At 37.2% G+C, this 23,993-nt stretch overlaps 2 long non-coding RNA genes across 5 annotated transcripts in view; one reads left to right on the top strand and one right to left on the bottom strand.

The window, feature by feature from the left end:
• LOC135296295 (uncharacterized) overlaps nt 1-23,993 on the top strand; it is a 112,382-nt gene that overhangs the window by 72,345 nt on the left and 16,044 nt on the right. For 3 of the 4 annotated variants that reach the window (XR_010358360.1, XR_010358359.1, XR_010358358.1), the window contains exons 2-3: nt 14,405-14,589; nt 23,567-23,797. This is a non-coding gene — a long non-coding RNA (uncharacterized LOC135296295). Of the gene's footprint in view, nt 1-14,404; nt 14,590-23,566; nt 23,802-23,993 lie in introns of all 4 variants that reach the window. The other variant, XR_010358361.1, reaches the window with a different exon arrangement.
• LOC135296297 (uncharacterized) overlaps nt 11,344-23,993 on the bottom strand; it is a 34,925-nt gene continuing 22,275 nt past the window's right edge. The window contains exons 2-3 of the long non-coding RNA XR_010358362.1: nt 11,869-12,084; nt 11,344-11,518 (exon numbers count right to left, since the gene is read on the bottom strand). This is a non-coding gene — a long non-coding RNA (uncharacterized LOC135296297). The remainder of the gene's footprint in view (nt 11,519-11,868; nt 12,085-23,993) is intronic.

The raw sequence follows: 23,993 nt of genomic DNA, 5'->3' as shown, positions 1-23,993 counted from the left end.
ATTTTTCTTTACAAGTACTATGTTGCAAATTTTCAAATGCAGAAAAATACCATTTTCCAGTCATGCTTCAGCATCAGGGCCCTGACCAAAAACCAAAGTAATGCTAAGGCTTTTTAGGGTAAAATATTATATTACCATCTCTCATGTTGTCCTAATCAAACCATGTTCTCTCAAATCAATGTCCACAATCTCTGAGGCAATTTAATGAACACCAATAACCTGAATGAAAACGTAGGACTACCATTTAGTTTCACAACTCATGCAAATCTGATATGAATCCAAATTCAAGGATAATCAAGGAGCAAGGAGGTTCACTCATCCCATGGCTTGGAGACTTCTTACTCTTCTCCATTTTTCAAATTGGCTATTTCATGAAGAGTTTAAGATTCAAATTTGTTGAAGCAAGAAGGAACAAAGGTATAGAACCACTGCATAGATAAAGAAAATTGGTTTAAAAATCATTATTACAGCTCTTCTAAAAGAAAAAAAGGCAACCTCAGTAACAATAGACCAGCAGCTGAATTCTATCCCTATTTACACTTTTAAAATGAAGGCACTGAAACAAAGATCAGAGACAATTTTATCATAGGTCAAGTTATCCCCAGGTGAAAGCTTTGGTACAGAATGATCACAAAAATGATCAGTCCTCAGAAGTGTCAAGTTATACTTAAGAAAAAACATTTGCAGAATTGGGATCTAAAACATCTGTCTCTGAAGTAATTCAAGGAACATTAGTCACACTAATGTTTTCAGATTTCATTTGCACTTGAAGAGATATATTAAAAGTATTCAACCAACAACAAGCCAGTTGTTCTGAAATGTACTCTTTGAATCAAGCTGCACTAAAGCAAATCCTACACAGGGCAGGCTGTTACAGGATTCATGTCTTCCCTGCAAATTCTCCTCTACACATTATCTAGGTAACTTATTCAGTAATAAAAACAACTAGAAGCATCTGCTTCCAACATCTTAACCTTCTCATGAGAATTTGCCTAGATTTTTAAAATGTGACAGCTAGGATTGTCTATTGAAGAACCTGAATAATTTGTTTAGGCCACATTAGGAGTTACCAGTGGGTCAAGGGAGTTTATCTTTGTTTTATCTTTGTCTTCTACTCAGCATTGGTGAGACACACTTGGAGTGCGACCAGTTCCTGGCACCCCAGTATGAAAGAGATCTGGAGAGACTGCAGAGTCCAGGAGAGGGTCCAGAGACCTATGGCTGTTCCACGTGGAGAGGAGTAGGCTCGGGGCAGTTTTATCAACGTACATGAAGATCAGAAATGAGGGTGTACAGAAGACAGAGGAAGACTCCTAGTGATAGCCAGTGACAGAACCAGAGACAATGGGCAAAAACTCACAAACTGGGACACAGAAGGTTCTGCCTGAACATCCCTATTTTACTATGAGGGTGATGAATCACTGTCAAAGTCCCTGCATAAAGTCATATGGGAGGCAGTGATAGGAATTATAGCTGGTTCTCTTCCAGGGGAGTGTCCTATGTGATGGGATCATATCACTTCTTACTGACTTTACCTCCGGTCCTTCAAATTCTGTATTTCTCACCACAAAATGGGGCCAGCATGCCAAATGAATAGAGGCTTGAACCTAGGTTGCACAGATCTAATTTCAAACCAAGCTGAACCATGAAAAACAAGGGTTTGAATTCTTCCCTTGGTAAAAATTTTACCTGCAGTGAATGTTGAACAATTTACCTCTAATAATGCAATGCTTGGAAGACTGCTGTACTTCCTGCTCTGTGCATCACTACTGTGATCTGCTATACTTGTTTGTATTATCTTTTCCAGATAAAGCCCCTTTAGGGACTTTGGAGGGCTGCCAGTCCTGGGAATCCTGAGGGGCAGACAACTGCAGAGATTCTCCATTCTGCTAATAGGGTGGCAATTTCACATGTATGGCTGTAGGATTTTAGCCTTTTATAAGTCTTCTAGAGAAAGGGGAGTTTCTTATAAGTTAACTATGATATTGGGACAAGTCTGTCTGTGGATCTTATCTGCAATGCCTCAGTATGCACACCTATTTCTGAAAGGCATAGCATGTAGTTATAGCAACCTGGTCTGATAACAGCACAAAATTAGCCATATAGTATTTCCTTATTTTCCATTCAGAAACATGTTTTATTTTCCACCTGTTTGATTTTGTACTGGAAATATAATTCAAAAAGTTTGTGTAGTTTTCATCCTAGGCAGTTTTCAAGGGCTGACTAGATGAATCACTGAGCAACTTCTGATCTCAAACATGCTGCTTCTTGGAGTGGGAGGTTGAACTGCAGATATTTTGTGTCTCTTCATCTCATTTTTCCTATGACCCTATATCATGCTTTCTGCTTTATCTAAATTTTGCCACAAGTTTTGTTGGTGCTTCTATAAAGGTTTAAAGTAAAAGACAAAATCTGACTGCTCTAATGTTGGACCCATCATGAGGTCATCAGAATATAAGTTTTTTCTGATGGAAAAGGTCTACTGACATGGTCCTTTCTTTTTGTTTCTAATTGACTGGAGCTGACTTGTCTTTTTTTTACCAGGTTGGACAGATAAACTCAAGACAAATTTAGGAATGGATTTTGTACAAGCAAACACTACCATGGGCACTCACTAAAATATCAAAATATTATTTGCATTTTGAGTTGTGCAAATGATCACCTGCATTGTTCAAAACAGCTTTTGCTTCTTTCATTAGATGGCAGAGCCCTGGAAAAGAAAAGCTGCCAGATTAATTTCAAGCTTCTTATGATTCTGCTGAGAGAGAGAGAAAAATAAATGGAGAATTATCATATAAAAAATTCTCTTATTTTCAGTTTGTCTGAGTAAATTAGCCCAGGTGAAATTTTCTGGAGAGTAATGAAATGAAAGATCTCTTCCAATGCATGTCAGACCTCTTAACTACTTTCAGCACTATACATGCCATATCCTTCTGCAACAATGTGCTTTTCCCACATAAACATGCTGTATGGTCCTGTAATGATGAAGTTGCAGTTGGCCTCAAGAGTTTCTACGTCTTGCCTTTTCACTTGATTAATGGCATCCAAATCTGACAGTTGGCATCAGGTCCAGGGAGCCTCAGTCAAGAGCTTTCTTAGCTGCATTTCAAAACCTTTTTCACGTCTTACAAGAACAAGTCATTAAGTGGACCTGTTACTGAGGAGTAAATTATTCTAATAGTAAACATGTTTTAAAGCACAGTTTAGCATAAAACCCTAACCCTCTGACAAGCATGCTGATGGTGTGTCCCTTAACAGGTTAATATGATTTTATTCTGCTGTCAGTTATGCAGGATGGTGAGCATCCTTTATGTTAGAGAGAAGTGGGAATTAATGGATATTGGGAGGGCTGAGCCAGATGGGAGCCTGAGGAAAGGAAGGGAGAAGATGGGGTGGTAAGAGGGGAGGGCACAGGGCTCTTTTGGGATCTCAGTAACAAAGACCTAACCACCACTGGCTTCATAAAATAGCTTGAAACAGAATAAAGAAAGGAGGACAGATATTACACGTAATGTCTTATATCCCTTCAGATGGATGGAACCCCATGGTGGTGCTGCATTGATGGATGGGATCTGCACAGCAAGTTATGGGAAAGCCCATCTATGTTTTGTCTCTCTCACCTTATCCCTGTCTGCCTTCCTACCCTGCCCAATGTAGAACATGGGCAAGGCTGGTTAGTGATACCCCATTCCCAGTAGTGCCTCATGAAAATACAAAGAACATGAGCCCAAATTGAATTACAGGAAGTTACAGTCAAACAGAGCAAAAAACATGCTTTGCCATGAGTGCAGACATGTCCCGCAACACAGTGTACATAGGGCCTGTGAGCCCCTGTGCTTGGAGACACTTGAAACCCTGCTAGCTCCATGCAGTCTGTGTTGGCTGTGTTTTGGGCAGGGCAGTTGGACCAGACCATGTACAGAGGTTAATTCCACCCTCGTACACTGATTCCATGAACTAAAGTAAAACGCGTTTTGTAGCCTTTGCAATTTAAGTTATTATTAAGACAAAGTTTCTAAACAGAAGCCAAATCTTTTCTACTCCAGCTAGTATCTTACCCAGAAGATTAAAAAAATGAAAAGAATGTAGGATGTGTCTGAACCAAATTATTCAGAAGCTGAGAAATGTAAATTATGTGACTGCCTTAGCAAACTTTTTTTGATGTTTGCTTGAAAGATGATTTCTAAAAAGTTCCTGACTATCCTTATCCAATCTTTTTAACTCTTTAAACAGCATTAGTCATTAGATCTGTCAGCTCTTCTAATGAAACAATGAATACAATATCACCTATCTTCTTGTGGGCATGTATTTTGATGCAAAAAGGAGATTGTACAATATTAAACTTTATTTTTCTCATTTTTACATCTAGTGAACAAGCAATGAGATTCTAGTCACTATTAGCTTTGCAGTAGCAGGTTAGAAATACTTTTGTGTCTTTAAGATGCAGAAAAAAAAATCTTCATAGCAATTTATGTATTCAAAGCACATCTCCAAGCAACTCTGCCTGCAGCTGTGATTGCTCAGCAATTATTTAAAAGAAGCTTCAGGTATCAAAAGTTGGATCCCTTGATAATGCACTTTCAATGCCCAGTTCTGAAGATTTCTGCTTAACTAATATGCCCTTTCTCATATACTAACTTTGTGACAGAGGCAGGGACAGAAGGCCATTTCCCAAGCTTACATTCATCTTCTTTAACCTTTCCAGTTTCTACTCTGCCATCACCCATATTCTCTGCATAACACTCGGCTTCCTTATCCAGAGAGGCAAGGAAGGACCCAGCTACCTCTGCTATGCAACCTTAATTCTGCCAAGGGCACTGGACAGTTGGACACTGAGCAGTAACAGATACATTCTGCCTTTTGAAAGAACTGTGACCACTGAATAGAGATTACCAAGTACACAGCCTGACAGCTAAAATATATTTGAGCTAACAAATCTGAGTTTCCTGAGTAGTCATTACAACCCTGGCCAATACTGAATACTTCCTTCTAGCACTGGGTAAGTGCAGGAGAAATCCCCTGTGCTCCTCAAAATTTAAAACCAGCAGTTCATGTTCCATAAATCAGAAAGAGTTTTAAATCTTCTACATCCACCTTTTAAACCAATATACAGCTGTAGCCACATCACTTTTCCATATGGAGCAACCACAAAATGGGAAAAAACTGCACTCCTTGTTAAAATGCCAGTGATTTGTTGATCCTGGAGATATGGCAAGGCACCAACGCCCAAGCAGTTCATTTGTAGCTGTATTTTTTCAGAACATCAGCCCTACTTATCTGTTTTGGGTCTTCTCCTATCTTTGTTATTTTTTGTGGCTAGTGTTCTTATACATGAAAAAACATTCAGTGCAGTTTAATCTCTGTTACTGAGTACTTTGAAACTGCCATGATCTCCACTACACCCTTCAGGAATTTTGACTTGGAGTTTAGGATGGTCTGCATTTTACCCAAATACATCGAGACATTTCCCCCCACACACACACTTTAAGATTGATCACCCTGGTGAATCACATTCTATCACTCCTCCAGTGTCACTCCACTCCACTCATCCACTCATCATCAGTGACCTTAAGCTGGTCCTCAAGGAGTGATTTTTGCTAGGATATCAATTGTGTGCTCAACAGAGAAGGAGAAATTACCAAAAATATGCTAATAAATCTGGGTGAGATAATGTACCCCTGTATAAGTTCCATTACACTAGAAAAAAGATTGCTGAAAAAAAACATGCCATAATAGTCTCCACTTAAGATGAGGTCTCTAGCAGCCAAATTCCATGTATATTTATAAGAACAGTTTGTGATGATAGTTAGATTTCCCAAGGATATTCTAGTGGGGAAAAAAAATGCTCCATGCTCACAAAGCACAAGCAAAAAGAACTGCAATATTCACTTGTTCTGTTCTCCTTGCTGTACTGGAGCAATATTTATTTTAAACTCTGTTTGACTTGATCACACTTCCACATTGAAAGTGTCTCTATTACTTGTTGCATGTGTGACTCAATCATTATTTATGCTTTCAATTTAAAAGTCTTCCTTGGACTTAAGCAGTGAATTATCTATTTTAAAGATTTGTCAAAGTCTTTGGTCTAGATATAAAACTAATATTACTTTCTTTAAAAAAAAAAAAAAAAAAGTTTATATCATTTAAGTCATATGTCAGCATTTGCTTATTTATTCCAGAAATATGTGGGCCAGAATCACATGTGAGCTACAAATTTCTATATTAATTGGCTTAATTTTTAAATAAAATGGCTCAGAATAATTTCTAAAGATTGTAAAGAACAGGTGTGAGTGAATTTCTCATGGAGTCAATTTCATAGGAACAAAGTGAGTCCTTGTTAAACTAGCAGACCAATAGGAAAGGACTATTTTGAAAGAAACAAAACTGAGTTCCTGTTTACAGACAGCAGGAGTAAAACTAGAATAGCTTTCTCTTGGTGAGGAAGAAAAGGAATGATCAATAACAGAGTAACTTTGAGTAGAGGAAGCAGAAAAGAAACTTGATACACACAAGTTCCATGGTAACTTTTATGACAAAGTTCCCTGTAATTGGTGGATTACTTTTTAGCTCACTGCCAGTGACTTCCAGGAATTCATTCTGGTTCCTTCACAATAAAAGCATGATCCAAACAGCAATAATGAAGCTCTAGATTGAACCAAATACCAGCAAAAGTCATGTTAGCAGTCAAGGGTCTCACTGTCATAAAATCACTTGTCCTGGAAAAGACCTCTAAGATCACCAAGTTCAACTGTCAATCCAGCACTGCTAAGTCCAGCACTAAACCATGCCCTAATCTTGAACATTTTTGTTCTTTTGCAGAGGCCATTCTCCTTCCCTCAGTGTTACTTCAAGGCCCTTATTTCTGTCTCTGCAGAGGGGTCTTTTTAGGGCCTATTAATAGGCCTTGTTTATACAGGGAAAAGTTATAGTTCAGAGTGAAAAATAATTTATATGCAGGTAAAGATGTTCAGGAGTGTTTAAATGACAGGAACCACAACACTCTCTAAAAATAATACTGACTTTTGAAAATGCCCATCTATTCTTTCTTTACCCTGAAAACAGACTAGGTCTGCAGCTGGTTATAGAGAACCAAGACTAGTAATGGGTGGTTCAATGTTTCTTGAAGATGAAGGACCCATCTGCTGAAACATGAAATAATTGAAGTTATCCCAAGTCAATGCATATAAAAAATATTTCATTTCACAAAATAGCTTACATTTTTCTGCTGAAGAAGTTATAATTTTGCTTAAGCAATCAGTATATGATTGAACAGAAACAGCCTGAAGTGAATATTTCATTATAAGGAATTTTCCTCTCAACTATACTCAATAAAACAAAAATTACTCTGACTTGCTTGTAAAACTAAACGAATTTTGGTCTTTTACTTTCCTGTTGTCTTGCAGCTTTAGTACAAAAATCCATTCCAGGCAACTGGATACAGTTGTCTGCTACCTCATACCTCAATTTTAAATGCATCAACTGACCAGTGTAAGTAAATTTCAGGTATATAAAATTATTTTTGTTATGCTGCTATTCTATCTTATAAATGTTTATAACACCATTAAAGATATGTGAAAAATGGCAACAGTACCACCTGAGCAAGCATTTCAAGTGCTGATGTGTTATATAGTAGTTATAAATTAACACATTCTTTCCCAGTGATTACCCAGAAACAGTAGTCCTCTTTTCCTGTTCCTTATTTAGCATCTTGGAGCAAAACACCAATCACCTAAATTCCGTGGATTTTTAAAAATAACTAAACAGAACTTCTGAAGGAAGAAAAGGTTTCACTTCCGTTTCTGGTAGCAAAATGTGTCTCATCACATTCCTATTATAGAACCCTGCATCACAGAAGTGAACGTGGAAGACATATGCTCTCATCTCTGCTGCAAGGCAGCTCTTCTTGAATAAACATTTGAGAGCAGTAGACATAACAGCACTGTAGGACCACTTATAGTCCACATAAATAGGGATATAAGGATATATATATTAAAAAAAAAAACAACAACAACAAAAAAATATATATAAAGTTAATTCCCATACTATATTGAAATAGATGGTAGAAGGTTGAAAAATTTTTCAGTTTTGTTTAAGGAAACTTTGTTTTGTTTGTTTTATTTTAATTGTACAGTTTCCAATATGAATTCCTTTTGGTAATATTTAGCTTTATGCAAATCTCAGTAATTCAGTTTCATATCTCAGCTATTATGATTTCTTTTTCTTCAGACTATCAATTAAAATCAGTTAGTCAAGTGCTTCCGTTACTTCTGGGATCTATTTTTTATAGTAAATCTATTGGCATAAAAGGGCATTCGCCTTCTGCTTTAAATCTCATTTACACATATTTGTTCTTCCCACACTTCTCCTTCCCTTTCCCTCCTATAGAGATGATTACCACTTTCATTTCAAAGAAAAAACAGGGTGGAGGAAAAGAACAGTTCTTAAAAGCTAGGTTGCGAATTAGCTAGCAGCTATTTTCACAGAATTTTTTCCCAAATCTTTATAAGCACTCCTTTTCTAACTAACAGGAAAAAATAATTGTTTCATAAGATAGGCTTATGAAAATAGATAAAAATTTGGTAAGCTGCTATATCGTGGTAAAGGAAATATTCACATGGGGTTTTTTCACAGAAGGGTCAATTGTATAAAAGGCTTCCCTAAATCAGGGAAATACAGTGCTTGTTCACTGAGAATAGGACAAGGACCAGTGGATTATATTATTAAAGTGCTTGATATTTAGGAAACCCCTTAGGATACTGAAGTTAAACTGCTAGAGTTTTCATCACTAGACCTCTCCTCTCCTCTCCTCTCCTCTCCTCTCCTCTCCTCTCCTCTCCTCTCCTCTCCTCTCCTCTCCTCTCCTCTCCTCTCCTCTCCTCTCCTCTCCTCTCCTCTCCTCTCCTCTCCTCTCCTCTCCTCTCCTCTCCTCTCCTCTCCTCTCCTCTCCTCTCCTCTCCTCTCCTCTCCTCTCTTCTTCTATCCTCCATTCTACTTCTTTCCCCTCCCCTCAGTTCCTCTCCCCTTCCCTCCCCTCTCCACATCAAAGTAGCCCTGATTTCATGAAAGGAGTAGGGTAGGTTTTACAGGTTTTTTAATTAAAAAATATTTTAGTTTGAAGTTCATCCATTTGCAATTTTTTTTTTCAAACCTACAGAAGAACCACATATTTAATTCTATGCCTTTAGGAAATCATCCGCAGTTTGCCGAAGCAAAACAAGCAAGCAATACTCCTTCAGAAGCTCATTACATGCATTTTCCCATCCTTGCATGGCACTGGAGCTAATCAGGGAGTCCCCATGGGACAGTCATGGGAAAATGCTGTGGCCACAAGAGAAGCTCCCAATCCTTACAGGAAAAGACAGATTTTCCTGAAAAAAAAAAAAAATAAATCAGTGCATTTCAGAAGAGGCTGCCCATGAGATCTTCTCATGTGTGGTCTCATTACCTCCTCTGCCCTACTCCCACCCTCAGTCCCAGCTTCCCAGCTTCTCTGGGGGAGCTACCCCTTGCAGCACCCTGACACCCTTTCTTATTAATTTTCTCAGAAAGTTTGCATTGTTACTGAAATAAGGGCACAAATATCCAGAATTTGGGAGAACTCTTGCAATTCCCCAGTTTCAATCAGCAAATTCTCTGGGCTTTCTGGTTTTTCTATTTATTTTTATTTTTATTTTTTAAACCTGATATAATTTATTTTGGTAAATTTGAAATGAAAATTGAAAATGCTTGGTATTTTCATAAAAAAGCAGTAGTTGAGGGAAAAAGTGTGGAAAGCTATAATTTTTATTCATTGTTCAGTGGTGGAAAGGTAAACACTGATCTGTCACAGTGTGGCTGCCATCTCCCAAGGAGTAAAGACATTCTCACTTCCCTCTCAACTCCACCCAGCTACCTTTTATTTTGCTTTCCTCAGTGCAAAGCCCTGCTAGCTATTCTTACCTGTAATCTATGCCACACCCAGAGATAGTGACAGACCATCAGGAAGGAGTATTACACCTGCCAAAAATGGGGCAAAGAGGTAAAAAAGCCCCAAAGAGGTAAGACATCTGCTACATTAAATGTTTTACCATAACCAAAAGAAACTATGCATGTCAATGGAGAAATTATTCCTGTGCTCAAAATTAATATTGTACATCTTTTCTTCTGACACCATCAACCACATTTGCAGGTTTAAGAGTAATTACTGCATGCCCATTAAAAGAGTAGGTTGAAACTTTTGGTAGAGTCTGTTGATTGTTTGGGGACGGTTGTGCTGAACCAAGAAATAAGCAGTCGTGCAAGAGTGACTGGAAGAATGATTGGGAATTGCCCCAGGGAAATCTCACTCTGTGTGTTTCACACGTGTCAGATCTAACATTTTCAGAAACTTCCTATCCACAAATCCACCACATGCAACATCAGATTCACTGAGTGGATGGATGCCACCAGCTGTTTTCAAATGATCATGCTGTAGACAGCAAAAAGGGGTTTATGAAAGAAACTCAAAAGTAGACCTGCAAGTTTGTTGCATGCAAGGGACACAATTAGAAGTCATGTAGCTTTGTGTAATATTGAAGCATAGGATGGCATATCATTGTGCTGTTGTGGTTTAGGAATGGTATTCCTCAATTTAGTTCTCCCACTAAAACCACATGCTGCTGCCCCCCACTGCTCCAACTGAAAGCACAAAAGGCAAAGATCATGGTTGAGATAAGAAAAATTTGCTGGAAACATCAATGAGATAAGAAAACAAACCCTAAGTGGCAAAAATAGCAATGACAGAGAGTATAAGAAAATAAATTCTTGCTGCAGAAAAACACCAGACTATAACAGAAAATACCGTATGTCTCCCTGAACTGAACAACTTCTCCCTGAAAAAAAGTCACTTTCCCCTGCTCCCACCAATCATGTGAGGTGGTATAGAATAACTGTGTCCTGGCCATGCCCCCTCCTGTCTACTGCAAAAATTAACCCTGGCTGGAACCGGGACATATGTCTAAAGATCCCGCCTATGTACAATTCTAGGATTTCTACTGTAAATGAAGCCCTTAATACTGCCAGTTTTGGCACCACAACAGCTCTGTGGGAAAGTCACCATATAAACCCACTTAAAATAATCATATTGAAACATAATAAGACATATTGAAATGTTTTTCTGGAGATATGAGGCAATTCGAAATGAAAGTCAATGCTCTGTGTACTTCCAGAGTTCATTGCAGCAGCATGAGATCAGTGCCAGAACAAGTGGGAGCACACCAGCTGCTGCAGTGTGACATGCCAGCCAGGCTGGTACACCCCACCCCACACAGCACAGGTTATTTGTTTAAGGAACACACCAAGCTGGTTCTTACCTATCACTGGCTACCTCCAGCAAGTGGATGTATGTCCCCCTTCATCACCCTGCATGGTGTTTTCACATTTTCCATTTCACAGTAAGTCAAAAGAAAATATTGCCTCCGTGTTCCATGCTCTAGTGCTTCACAGGCAGCTACTACAGGTTTAGAAGTCTTCATTCATTTCTGAACTTTTTGATTAAATACTAAAGAGGGAAAAACTCAATCACCATCAAGAGGTACAAGAAGTCAAATCAAGTAAAAAAATGGGAAAAACTACAAGGTGTGTAACTGTGTGGGCAGAACAGAATGAGATACAGAACCTCTGACCTCTGCATTTTTTGGTTAAAATCTCCACACAGCTTTATAGTCAGCTAGTTATAAAATGTCTCTTGCCATTTGACTCATTTCTGTATGCCAAACTTCTGAAGGAAATTTATTCATAGTTATATTTGAATCACTGTCTATATGCCTTGACACTTCAAATCAAAACACTAGAGGAATCTAATGATTTTAATTCTAATGATTTAAAAAAAGAATTAAAATTAAGTCCTACCTGGTCTTCTGTATAATTCTACCACTGGGAAATCTCAGGAGTTGTTTCTAAGTCACAGACTGCAAAACCTGATGAAGTTTCTAGAATGAAAAGTCATCTTCTTGCTCCAACAAACCTATATCTTTTTGGTCATTCCCTTAACGTTGTCCATCCAACCTTGATTTGCTGTTCCTCAGGCTTTGTACTGTTTGTTTTCCCACTGGGGACATGCATTTTCTAAAAAGCAAAAATACACTCATAGCCAACAGTAATAATATCCACAATACAACACAGAAGGTACATATATCACTTCTGTAGACTTGAATAGCCTTAAATTGATTTGCTCTTTTGTCCATAGCAGAACAGCTGTGTAGTTCAGTGCAATCTGAAATCCATCCAAACTTGTGTTCAGAGCCAATTTCACAGGGCAGTCATCCAATGTGAAAATGTGAGGTCTCTATACATTAATTTCACTTTTTTTCCCAGACATAATGTTGTCTTTGAGCCCATCTCTATATTTAGATGTCTGCATCCAGGATGTCACAGGTGTGTCATCCTCAGTATCAGTCACAGTTGTTTCAAGCCAGTCCATATACACAAACATGTTTCAGCTACATCAGCTAAAATTCAGCAGAACACTTATTGATGTATGAGATAGAAACCTCTTTTTTTTTTTTACAGCAATTAATTATTACCACGCTCTGCACACTCAAAGTTAGGAAAATCAAGACAAAGGGAGAAAAAAGAGTTGCTTGTTGCAGTGTGTGGACAACCCCCATGAACTACAACAAAATGTCAAAATTGGCAAGTTGATTGGAAGCATTTTGTACTGTAACTTTCATCCCACACATTGAAATCTTTTTCCCTACAGTTCTTATGTTCTTACTAATGCCACAGACACCACACTGGGAGACACAGTGATCGCATATGAAAAAAAGTTTGAAGAAAGTGGAAAACAAAATGTAAGTAACAGAAAGGTACAGAATTAAAACATTTGAATATTTAAATCTGCTTGGAGATTTGGAAGACAGAAATGCAATACAAACAACTTCAAGATGTCCAAGTTCTATGTTTTTTACATGTGTTATAAAGTACAGAGTTGTACTTCACAGAAAAGTGGGAAAAAAAGGTGTAGTTAGCTCCAAAACATTCAGCAAACATCTATGCTGTATCTCAGAACAGCTTAGAGCAAATATAAAGCCAACAGTAAAGCACAATAGCAGCAGCCATGAGGACAGTGTGATAGTAGATCATAATCAGCACCTTTTTTGGGCAAGCAATACTGGAAATTAATCAGAAATCATTTTCAGATAGACTGTACTGTGTTCTACTATAGAAAACTACAACAAAACAAACATCCTCCCTTAAAAGCATCTCTGTTAACCTTATCAAGATAATATTTCTTCTCAAGTTAAATCTAGTCATCAGTTGAACTCTGGACTATACATGTAGGGCAGACCTGGTTATTTCCCAAAAACATTAGTCCTAAATCTCCCAGTTATTCAACAAAAAGCCTGTCTTCTGCTGAAGTCATTCTTGAGTGTCTGAATTGAGCATGGCTCCAGAAACAAAACCAAATACATGAGTTTAATGAGTTAAATGAAGGAAAAACACTAATGTAAGTGGACTCTACTTCATCTGTACATCCTGACAGTGTTGATGTCCAGTACCAGTTGGTATCATGCAGACTTCTTGAATTTGCAGAGAAAAGCAGAAACCTGGGAAGGCTGACCTCCAACACCATTAGCTGTGAAGTTGTGTTACTAACCACCAAAGCTGCGCTGGGCTCCTATAGCTCTTCCAATATAAATAGAATAAACTCATTAAAACTAATACTAGCTGTTTCCACTCATTCTGCAACACTCAAAACCTCTTCACACAGCTAAAGTACAAAGTTCTGGCTTTTCTCACTTCAGTCCTGACACTGCCTTTTGCCAAAAGAAAAAGGGAAACATTGCTCTGAAATGAACAGCTGAAAATTGTAACAGATGAGGACAGCACAGCAGGGTTAGATAAATGCTTAAGAAGCAGAAATATTTTAGTCTTTTCATGTAAATATTCCTAGTGCTAGATAAAAAATTAAAAGGTATTGTTTGCAGGGGGTTTCTGAGTTTTTGAATACTGCTTTTGAACTTATATATCAGTTAAGCATATTTATCCTTTTAGTGTTGAATGCTGCCATAAAAAGCAGAAGAAATAAGTTCTTGCAAGTTCTCAGCAGCTTTTTCCAGCACACTAGAAGCAAAAGTAACACAGGGGATGGAGGTGCGGATGTGCTCCTCACATGTTTTTTGTCAGCATGGAGAGAAAACTAACCCTTTCTCAACACTGTATTATCTATTGCTTCTGTAACTCACAGCAGCAGCGTGAAGATTTCTCAGACTTAACAGCACTTTAGAGAGAGGCAAAGGCTAAGTTTTATTATTATTAGCTTAATTTCTACTCTTTTTCTTCACACAAACACGTACTACTGGGGCACAGGGAAAAATTTACAACAGCAGTCTCATTTCTTGTTTTTAATACTGGTTTTAATTAAATGTTGTTTTTCTCCACTTAGCCAGGTGGCATGGGACATAGGAATTATTTGAAAGGACTTGGGAGTGGACTCAAGGACTGGTATAGTGGAATTAATCATATCTGTGCAAAAGGAACGACCAATTTTCTCTCAACTTCTTTTTAACCAGTCCCTGTCCATAGCGCTGTGACTTGCTCCTGCAATGTGTCAACCAAGATTTCCATCAGGTAAGAAAAGCATGATTGCTGCACTATTCCTATGCTTGGGAAAAAAAAGGAGTATCAGATATTTGTGACATGGTCAATATTGCTTGAAACCAGAATGCAGAAACCCTTCATTTCTCACCTTTATTAATCTTTTATCATACCTGAAACATTTGTCTGGAATTGGTCAACCCAAGATAGGGAACAAAGATAATTCACTGCTGCAAGAACAGACTTGCACTAAAATCTGCCTCCCTTCTCAAATTTTAATCTGGCTTCAATTAAGAAAAATAAATTGATTTTTTTTCTCTTCTCTAAAAATGAGCCAATAAATCCCTAACTGTATGCTTCTAGGAATTTGCCTGTAAAGAACCAAATCTAATGCTTATATGCATGGGGACATCTTTTATGTAGCCAAACCTAATGGGAAAGGAGCAACATATAACAGGGGAAAAAACAATGCAGAAGAAAGTTGATAATATCTTTTCACAAAAAAAAAAAAAAAAAAAAAATATATATATATATATATATATATATATATATATAAAAACATAGAATTCCTTTCAGAAAAAAACAGCATGGATTCTAGGTACCTGAATTTCTGATAATTTATGGCAACACTTTATTCCAATGATTATTTAATTAAAGTAAATTGAGAGAAATGCCTATACATTCCAGGAATGTCTTTTTTTTATTTTTCTTCTTAATTTATCCTCACAGTCATCATACGAATCCTGACTTGACAGGGATGGATATAAAGAAGAAATTTTGATTTAAAGTCTAGTATGCTAGGAGCCAGGAGACTAATTTAAGCTTAGTAAACAACAGAAAAAACAAGCCACAGGCAGTTTGGCCTACAGTTCTTGTGATCCATAGAGGTGTACAGACAACGTGAAATTATTGGAAAAACACATCTAATCAAATCATGCTCTAACTCCTGGCAACACAGTATTCAGTCTTTTACCTTTATACAAACTTTAGTGGATTGCTTCCAGCAGCTGCCTCTATCCATCAATTACCACCATGCCTTCCAAATTTTATGCTGCTACTTTTGTAGCTGAGATAGTCGCTGTTTGAAATGGGTTTTCTCTTCTCACTGGTTATTTTGTGGGACACACACTGTGGTGACAGTAGCTGCAGAAAGGATTTTGGTGTTTGGGAGCCCATGGACTGCTGGATGTGCATCACAGAGCTGAGCAATCAGGAGCTGGCTATGCACTAGTGGATTGCTGGCAAAGGGCAGCTGGGTTGCAGAGTTACAGAAAGCATCTCCAGAGTCATCTAGACCAACCTCAGTCCACATCTTCACAGCTGTTCTACAAACTTGGTCCGTAAATCCTGCAGCAAGAGGGATTCTACAAGTGCCTAACACTGTGGGATTTTTGGGCTCTACCATCAACCAAACTTATTTACAAATCACCTTCTCTCAACAAAAAATCTGTTTCACTCATTCTTATGTTCTGCATAAGGAAAATTAGAAATGGAAATTTTGTTTTAAGGATCTTCTTCATCTATTGAAGTGCTTTTCATTTGAAAGATAAACATTCCAAATCTAGGAATAAAGATGGAAATTTTATGCTAACCCAAATGCAACCAACAGACCTGTATGTATTGCCATTGCAGTATAGATTATTGCACATTTAGATGTCATTCTCTTTATTTCAAGTATTCCCAAATACCAAGTGTTAAAACTGAGAGCAAGGGCAAATGAAATGGCTCTGTCATAACAGTGCTTTGAGAACACTTATTTGGACGCATGATAGGGACACCTCTACGTTCCATCTATCTCATTATTTCCAATGTTTTGATATTGCAGAACCTGTCAAAAGAGAGAATTTATACCCATATCTTAAATCCTTAATAGTCTAAAACAAGAAAAAAAAAATCTTCTGGAATCATCGTGTTCAAAATTATATTATTTCAATTAAAATACAGCAGAAAAAATTGAAATGTTAGAAATTAATAAAATTTAGAATTACTAAGAAATAGAAATTTTTGGTAATGCCAGAAAAGATTTTTTTACTAGATAAATCTTTACATGGTGCCAAAAGCTCAGTGGAGTATAGGGCTTTTGTTCTTCTTCTCCAAGTATTTTGAAGTTTTAGTCTATAAAATATTGCTAATTAATTTACAATCAAAAATATCTTTAAACTAATTCCAAGAGTTATGAGCCATTATTGCTGCCCAGAAGACATTTCCCTTTGCTAATCCTTGCTTTCAATGAAAATTTCTAGTCACATATATGTACCCAGGTGAGTTTATGAATAATTAAAAATAGTGTCGTTGGTATGATATTTTTAATGTAAAATACATTCAGAATCCATAGATAAAACCAGATAGTTGTTAAAGGTCGTGAGAATGAAGATTATCAGATCATATTAGAATAAAGACCACAGCACTGAAATTCTCAGAGTAAAATTACATTTGGTCTCTGAAACACATGAGTGTTAATAAATACACAACAATTAACTAATAATAACCAGCAGCAGCTGTCAAATCTGCAACATTTCTTTGTTCATTTTTTAATTTGTCCTACCTCATCTGGAGCTAAAATGAAGAACATGCTGTATTTTTCTGTTTGCTTCTGAAGGCAAAGAGTAACAGGGAAATGAACTACAGGATAATGCATGTGGGGATGCAGAATGACAGGTACATGAATTGCTATTTTTGTTCAGATTTTCCTTTTTGCTTTATTAGCAACAACAACAAATGAAGAAAGTCTGATTTTGGCAAAGTGAATAAATCAAAGCTCTCATGGAAACTGTAATAAGCTTTTTAGCTGATTAGTTTCTCCTCCAAGGACACTTTAGCATTGTCTACTAAATCTACAGCGAGAAAGTAAATGCAACTTGATTGAGGCAGTTTAAGGACTGTCAGCACAGACTACTGTCTGAGATGTTTAAAGCCAGGGACATCTGCTACAACAATGTGTTGGTGTAGCAGAGTATAAGCCACATATTACACAGTGGTTTAATGTTGCTTAATAAAACTGCCACGTTTTAATCTTGTTTTAATGGTGTCACATGGTGAAGGACATTTAACAGTACATTTGTCTTCCACTTGACTCTCACAAGTCGGACCATCCTCACTGGTCAGAGGCAGGGAGGATTTCTGGCTTTTCACAAGTGAATGTGTATAAACTGAATATTTATAGCAACAATTAAAAAGATAAATACTTGTCTTCAAATACCTGAATATCAGACAGTAGTCTTAAAATATGCCTCTGATCTATGTTTGCCACAACATCTTGTTAGGAATAGTTGTTATCACTTAAAATAGATTTTTTTTCCTTGTTTATAGATATTGTTCTTCAATAGCTAAGAATAGCTCACGGTCTAAGACTATTAGTAGTCTGATACTTGCTGGTATGTACACATACAAGAGCTCATTGCAAAATTCAGGACTTACATTGTTACACTAAGTTCCTTTCACAATTAACTATTTTTTAATTCCCTCCAAACACATAAAGCAAATTAAAAAGAAAAAGAAAAAAGAAAAAAAGAAACAAAACGTCTTTTTTTCTTACTTTTGTAGAAGCAAAGCAAGTGATACTGAATATATGTACAAAAAGAGCTACATTTATTTGTCTAGCTACTGCCTGTACACCACACTGATAGATTGGGCACTGTTTTTTCCAACCATCTTCGGTACCTTCAAAGAAAAAATGAGGAATACAACAGTGCAGTTGGAAAACATGTTTTTCATCCAAGTAATACCTGAATTTGCTGTGATATAATGAGAAGAAGTTTTTCAGTTATTTATTTTTCTTTGTGAAATTACAAAAGATTTATCTAAGACCTGAGTAAAGCACAGAACAGAAAGAGGAGATATACTGTGAAAACACAGCTATATATCTTACAGGCGATGTTTTGGAGGAAATGTTTTAGAAAAACAAAAGAAAATACTACATGAGATGCAGTGCTGCTTGAATCTCTGAATAGGACAATATAACTCATGTGTCCTTGGAATGGCACCTCATACCTGAATGCATGGTCAGATGGTGTGGTGCCCAGTGCATCTGCTGTAGACAAGTGCTAAGAATGAGATTCTGCCCAGTGGATAATATTGAAGGTGTCTGGAGAACTCTTCCCTCTGTCCCTATCAGATTTTCAGTAATAATTCAGAAATAGGTAGATTTCTACATACTAACAATTATTTACTCACAATACTTTCTTGATTACATTTAAGGTGAGCTGATTGCATCAGAGTGCATGCCTGGGGCAAGCTTTGTTACATCTTTCCCTTATAGAAAGGGACAAACTTTGAGGAAATGTATGTTAGATTTAAGAACTGTGTTAGTCATTTGTCTGATGTAGAGTTTTTGTAAACTTGATAAACAAAGCCTTCAGCAGGGGTAGCACAAAACTATTTCTTACCAAGAGATGGAAGGACCATGATTTTATAGGTTTCCAATTCCCGCACATACTACTTGAAAGATAAAATACCTTTGTATCTGTCTGTAGACACCATGAAGAAACAGCTACTGAGGAAGATGGAAGTGAAGACAGCATTTTTCTCTATCAATGCAGATGTTTAAATGGATTCCAAGAATTTCTCATTTTAGAATGAGATATTCATTGGCACATGTAGAAAAAAATGCTACATTTGCACAAAGATATTTCAGAATTATTTACTTTAGCCCTCAACTCCTTTCATCATTGTTTAAGTGTATACTTACCTCCACAAATAATAGAGAAGAGTAGCATATCCACAGTCCTTTTTGCCAAAAATGACACCTAAAAGGCTTTTACTCACTGCACTGTCTCAGGTCAACCATCAACAGCAATCCTAAGCTTGTCCAGTTATCCCAGCTACTGGAATCCTTTATTGTTGTTCTGACCCAAAGTACCATATGTATTGACAAGAACGGAACCAAAGATAACAATATCTTTCATTCACTGGATGGTAAATAATCTATGAGGGGAAGCAAAAAACAACACCTGTTTTGAGGGAAATACTACTGCTATAGGAAAGGACTCATTACTCTATTGAACTTTGACAAGTAGTTTGCATCTGTTCCTTGCTAAGACAAATTCCTGGCTTTAGTATCCCCCTCTGAAGCTAAAAGCAGCTACAGCACATTGTAGTGTGAGTTTATTTGTTTAGTAAGTTCCATCAACCACAGAGTTTTCTAGTCTAAAATATTTTGTCAGTTACTCAGCTACTGGTTTTCAACTTCATCAGTGTTAACTTCTTGCTATAGTACAGTTACATAAATTATTAATTTATCTACTTGATGATAGTCACTAAAGAACTTTCCCATTTCTACTGGGAAGGGACTGAGGCAAAAAAAGGCATGAATCCATGCAGGTATTGTCAGCAGCAGAGCTTCATCTAGTACTTTACTCCAATATCTCCTCTACTGACATTAAACTCTTCAAATTTCTTTATTGCACCTGAAAGACCTTATTTTAGTTGAAAAAACTTACTATCATGCCTCATGAAAAGACTAAAAAATACTAATACTTACATTTTTTATCTCAACTTTTAGGGTGTTCCCCATACATTCACTTTTTATATTGCTATCTCACGTATTTTATTGATGTGAGGATATACCCTCAAGCAAGTTGTTTGTTAGCCTTCACCAACTTCACAGAAGAAATTATGGCCATTTGCTTGAAGTATTTGCCTCTAGAGCTCAAAACATAAAAGAAGTTATAGCAAAATGATGGAGTAACTCAAGTGACATTGAAAATCAGCAGTACAATACTGTGATGTACTGACCCTCAGCATATAAATGTCATATATCTTCCCATCATCTTTTATGAATTAGCTATATCTGGAAAAGCAGCCGATGCTTAAATTTTCAAAGTTTTGTCAGCATATTCTGATGCTGAAATGAGACTGGTGAAATAAATCTGGGTGACTTTTAATAATCCTTTTGTACTGAAATGGATATTTCAGCACAGTAGCTTTGTTACTTCTTGTTAAATTATTTTGCCTCCTTATTAACAGCACTTGCTGTGAAGATTTCTTTGTTTTCTTGGTGTTGTCAGGGAAAAGGAGGTTTTTCCTTTACTTTTTTCTTTACCAACAACAAACTCAAAATTTACAGAGTTATTGGTTTGTATGTCCCTTACAACAATTAGGGTGAAATCACTCAAATTTAGAATTTATTCTGTTTTAAATTGTCCCTTCCCATACATAAGGCTCATGTAGGCTATGACCATGTGCTGTGTGAAATGTCTCTTTCAAGGCAAGCAAAGAACCACTCAAGATGTGTTCACTGCACGCAGCACCCCAGCTGTAGGCCTTTATTCAAAAAACACCTACTAGGAATGAACCAGAAATAATTGGAGCAGCAGCAAGGCAGACATTAAATATTAACAAGGCAACAAGGGAACCCCTGTCCCAGCATGAAGGATGGGACAGTGCAAGTCTCCACCTCCACATTTTTGTTCTGGTGGAAGGTGCAGTAAGTGCATTTCCACTCTGAGGATGTTGATGGGGCCCAAGCAAAGATTATGAGGGAATAGGAGAACCAGAGCCACTGCTCTTCTATTTTACCGGAGGTGTTACAAAAGAGGAAATATAACTGTGTGTAAAAAGAGTTGAAGGAGGAGCAATCTCTCCACCCACCCAGTCACCCAAAAAATAGGATAAAAGGAGCAGCAGGAACTGAGATGCAGATTGAATTAGTGAGGTTGCCAAGTACTGAGTATAACTTCTTCGGCCCCTTTATTCTTTCATCCATTGTAAAGGACAAAAGGGAGACCTTTGAGACGTGGAGAAGAATTATCTCATAGCTGCTCAGCACATGGCAAATCAAGCACTGAGTCAGCTTAGTGCAACCTTTCTACAGCCATTCTTCTTCAGTGCTGCCTTTCACCTGAAGTGCCCTGATGACCCTTGGCTACAGTTCACCATCAGTCCTGCAGAACACACAAGACACTTACATATTTCACAAATTAATGGAAAGAGTATTGAATTTTAAAAGGTTTTGTTGGGATTTTTTTCCTTCTGTTAATGGCTTTGCCCCTTCCAAAATTACAATATTTATAGTAAAATATTTACAATATAGTTACAATATTTATAGTAAAAATAAGAGGATAGTTCTTTTTCTGCTCTGGAAATTATTTTTGCATTACTTTTCAGTCCTCAGAAAAATTAGGCAACCTGGGTTTTCTTTCTTTGGTTTTTTTTTTTTTTTTTTTGTCTGGATAGAGAAGTGTAGTCCACCTCTAGCAGTCTCCATGCAAATCCATGAGAAAGGAGAATGCCTTTTAAAACATAAAAGCATTTATAAACATGGAAGTAGAAACACACCCTGAAAGCAAGTTTCTTTCAGTAGTTCTACAGGCTGTTTGTGACAACCCAGCTGCAAGCCTTTTACTCTTCTCTTGAAGCTTTAAAAAAAATGAAATATAGATGAAGGTCACTTTTTATTACATCTCCCCCCACTGTCAATAGGTTTATTTCTTTCTGCTTTTACTGCTAAGAAACTGACAGTCTCAGCAACACAGATAGTAAAACACTTGTATTTCCCTCACTATACTGTAAGATTTTTAACAGATGGGCAAGAAAGTGAAGGGGGCTCTTGATTCGTCAGAGGATAGATTTAGGAAGAGATACAAAACACAACCTTCACTTATCCTCTAATTTAAGGACTCATATGAAAGCAAAGCAACCAAGAGCTGAGAGACAAGAATGACTGCAAAGAAGAAAAGTCCCCTGACTGGGAAAAGGAACCTCCTACTTGTCTTTGCTCCAGAGCCATCCATACCTCCCAGAAAGCTCTGAATGAAAATCAGAGACATCTGCACCTTCTGCTATTAAGATTAAAGCCAATACCTCTCCCTTCCAGAGCAATAGGGGTGCATGCTCAATATAGGCACTCTTCTTTTTAATTTGACAAGTGTTTTCCCAGTGAATTTTCACTTTTTTTTTTCATATGCTCTTGGTGATCTATTGTCCATGCATGTGCATAGGTATGCCGAGAAAGCTTTTGTGTTTGTGCCTCAAAGGGGTAAGTCAGACCCTATTAAAAAGCTAGATTTTTTTTTTAATCCTACTTTTTTGCTTTTCTTCGTGGCATCATGGAAAAATTTCTCCCTTGAAAACACACAAATAGTATAAAAAACCCCAACATAAACAAACCCTTTCATCTTTCTTTATGATTAAATCATCCTTTCTTCTCTCAGCTACAGAACAGAATCAGTAAAAAATTCAAAATTTGTAACTAGAGTTGTAACAAGGAGAGTACCCAAATGTAAGTAAAATCAAACAGAAAGCAAAAGAGATTCCTTCCTCTCTTCTGTTGATTACAACTGTCACAGTTCTGGAAAGGGAAAGATTGTTCTGAGGTAGTAGCAGCAGCAAAGTCCTGAAGGGCTAAAACCATATAACATGTATATTTGTATGCACAGGGCTGCAGTGCCCCAAATACCTTGACATGGCACATCCAATGACAGTTGTTACAAAAGGCTAATAGTTTAACTGCATTTACATAATGCAATGGATATTATAAATATTTAAAAGAGCAACGGAGTGTCTTTTCAACCTTTGAACTGCTTAATGCATTATCATAAAAACCCTTCCCATGATGGGCAGAGGTTTCTCCAATGCTGAAAGTGGCTGAGTTTATAGCTCTGCTGTTAAGAAATCCAGCTAAAATGTACAGAAAGGAAAGTGAGCACACAGAACAGCATAGGAGATCTGTTGTGGGTCTGCTAAAGACATCAGATGCTGAAAAGTGCAGCAAGAGTCTGAGAAAAAGAGAACCTAGAAGAGTTAGATTTAACAAAAAGTGACTGCAAATATCTGATAAGTATGCTTTCTGTTTCCATAGCAACTTACATCAAAGAGATGGAAAGCACTTTAAACATCAATCACTTTACCCTCAACAGTACCGAGTGGAAGGCAAAATATATATTAGAAGAAGTAAAATTGCTTCCTGGTGATTGCTGGGCTGTATTTTAGAAGTCCTTTTTGCTATCTCTGCACTAACTTCCTCATTAAGATTCAGATTTTCAATCTGTCTTTTCCATGTTCTCTCACACAGATTGTTACCTAGGAGGAGTGATCAGAGACGTTGGGATAAAGAATGAAGATCTTGGGAAGCAATGAATTTAGCTATTACTGAACACCAGATCCATATAGCAACATCTAAGCAATCTTATCTCACTGCAAGAGAGTCTCTGCAATGGCAGATGCCAGAACAACAGCGGCTTCTTTCATTAAGAATTTGGCCAAAGGACTTGTACAAAACCCATATTTTGGCTCTCTATGTTATGTAGGTACAGCATGCATATAATGCCCAGTGGGTAGGCACCATGACCCAGTATGTGCCTGCAAATGATGGGTGGCTTTAAAATATTTTAAAAATAACTTTATAGAGTCAGTATGTCTAGAGATAAAAGAGAAACCTAGCATATCTTCAATTAGTATGTGTGACATACCTGTCCCCAACAAAAGAAAATAATGTCAGC

This window comes from Passer domesticus, chromosome 3, assembly GCF_036417665.1.
Source record: "Passer domesticus isolate bPasDom1 chromosome 3, bPasDom1.hap1, whole genome shotgun sequence".
NCBI classification, from domain to species: domain Eukaryota; kingdom Metazoa; phylum Chordata; class Aves; order Passeriformes; family Passeridae; genus Passer; species Passer domesticus.
The sequence above is the reverse complement of the archived record's forward strand: the minus strand, read 5'-3'. Positions and strand labels throughout refer to the sequence as shown.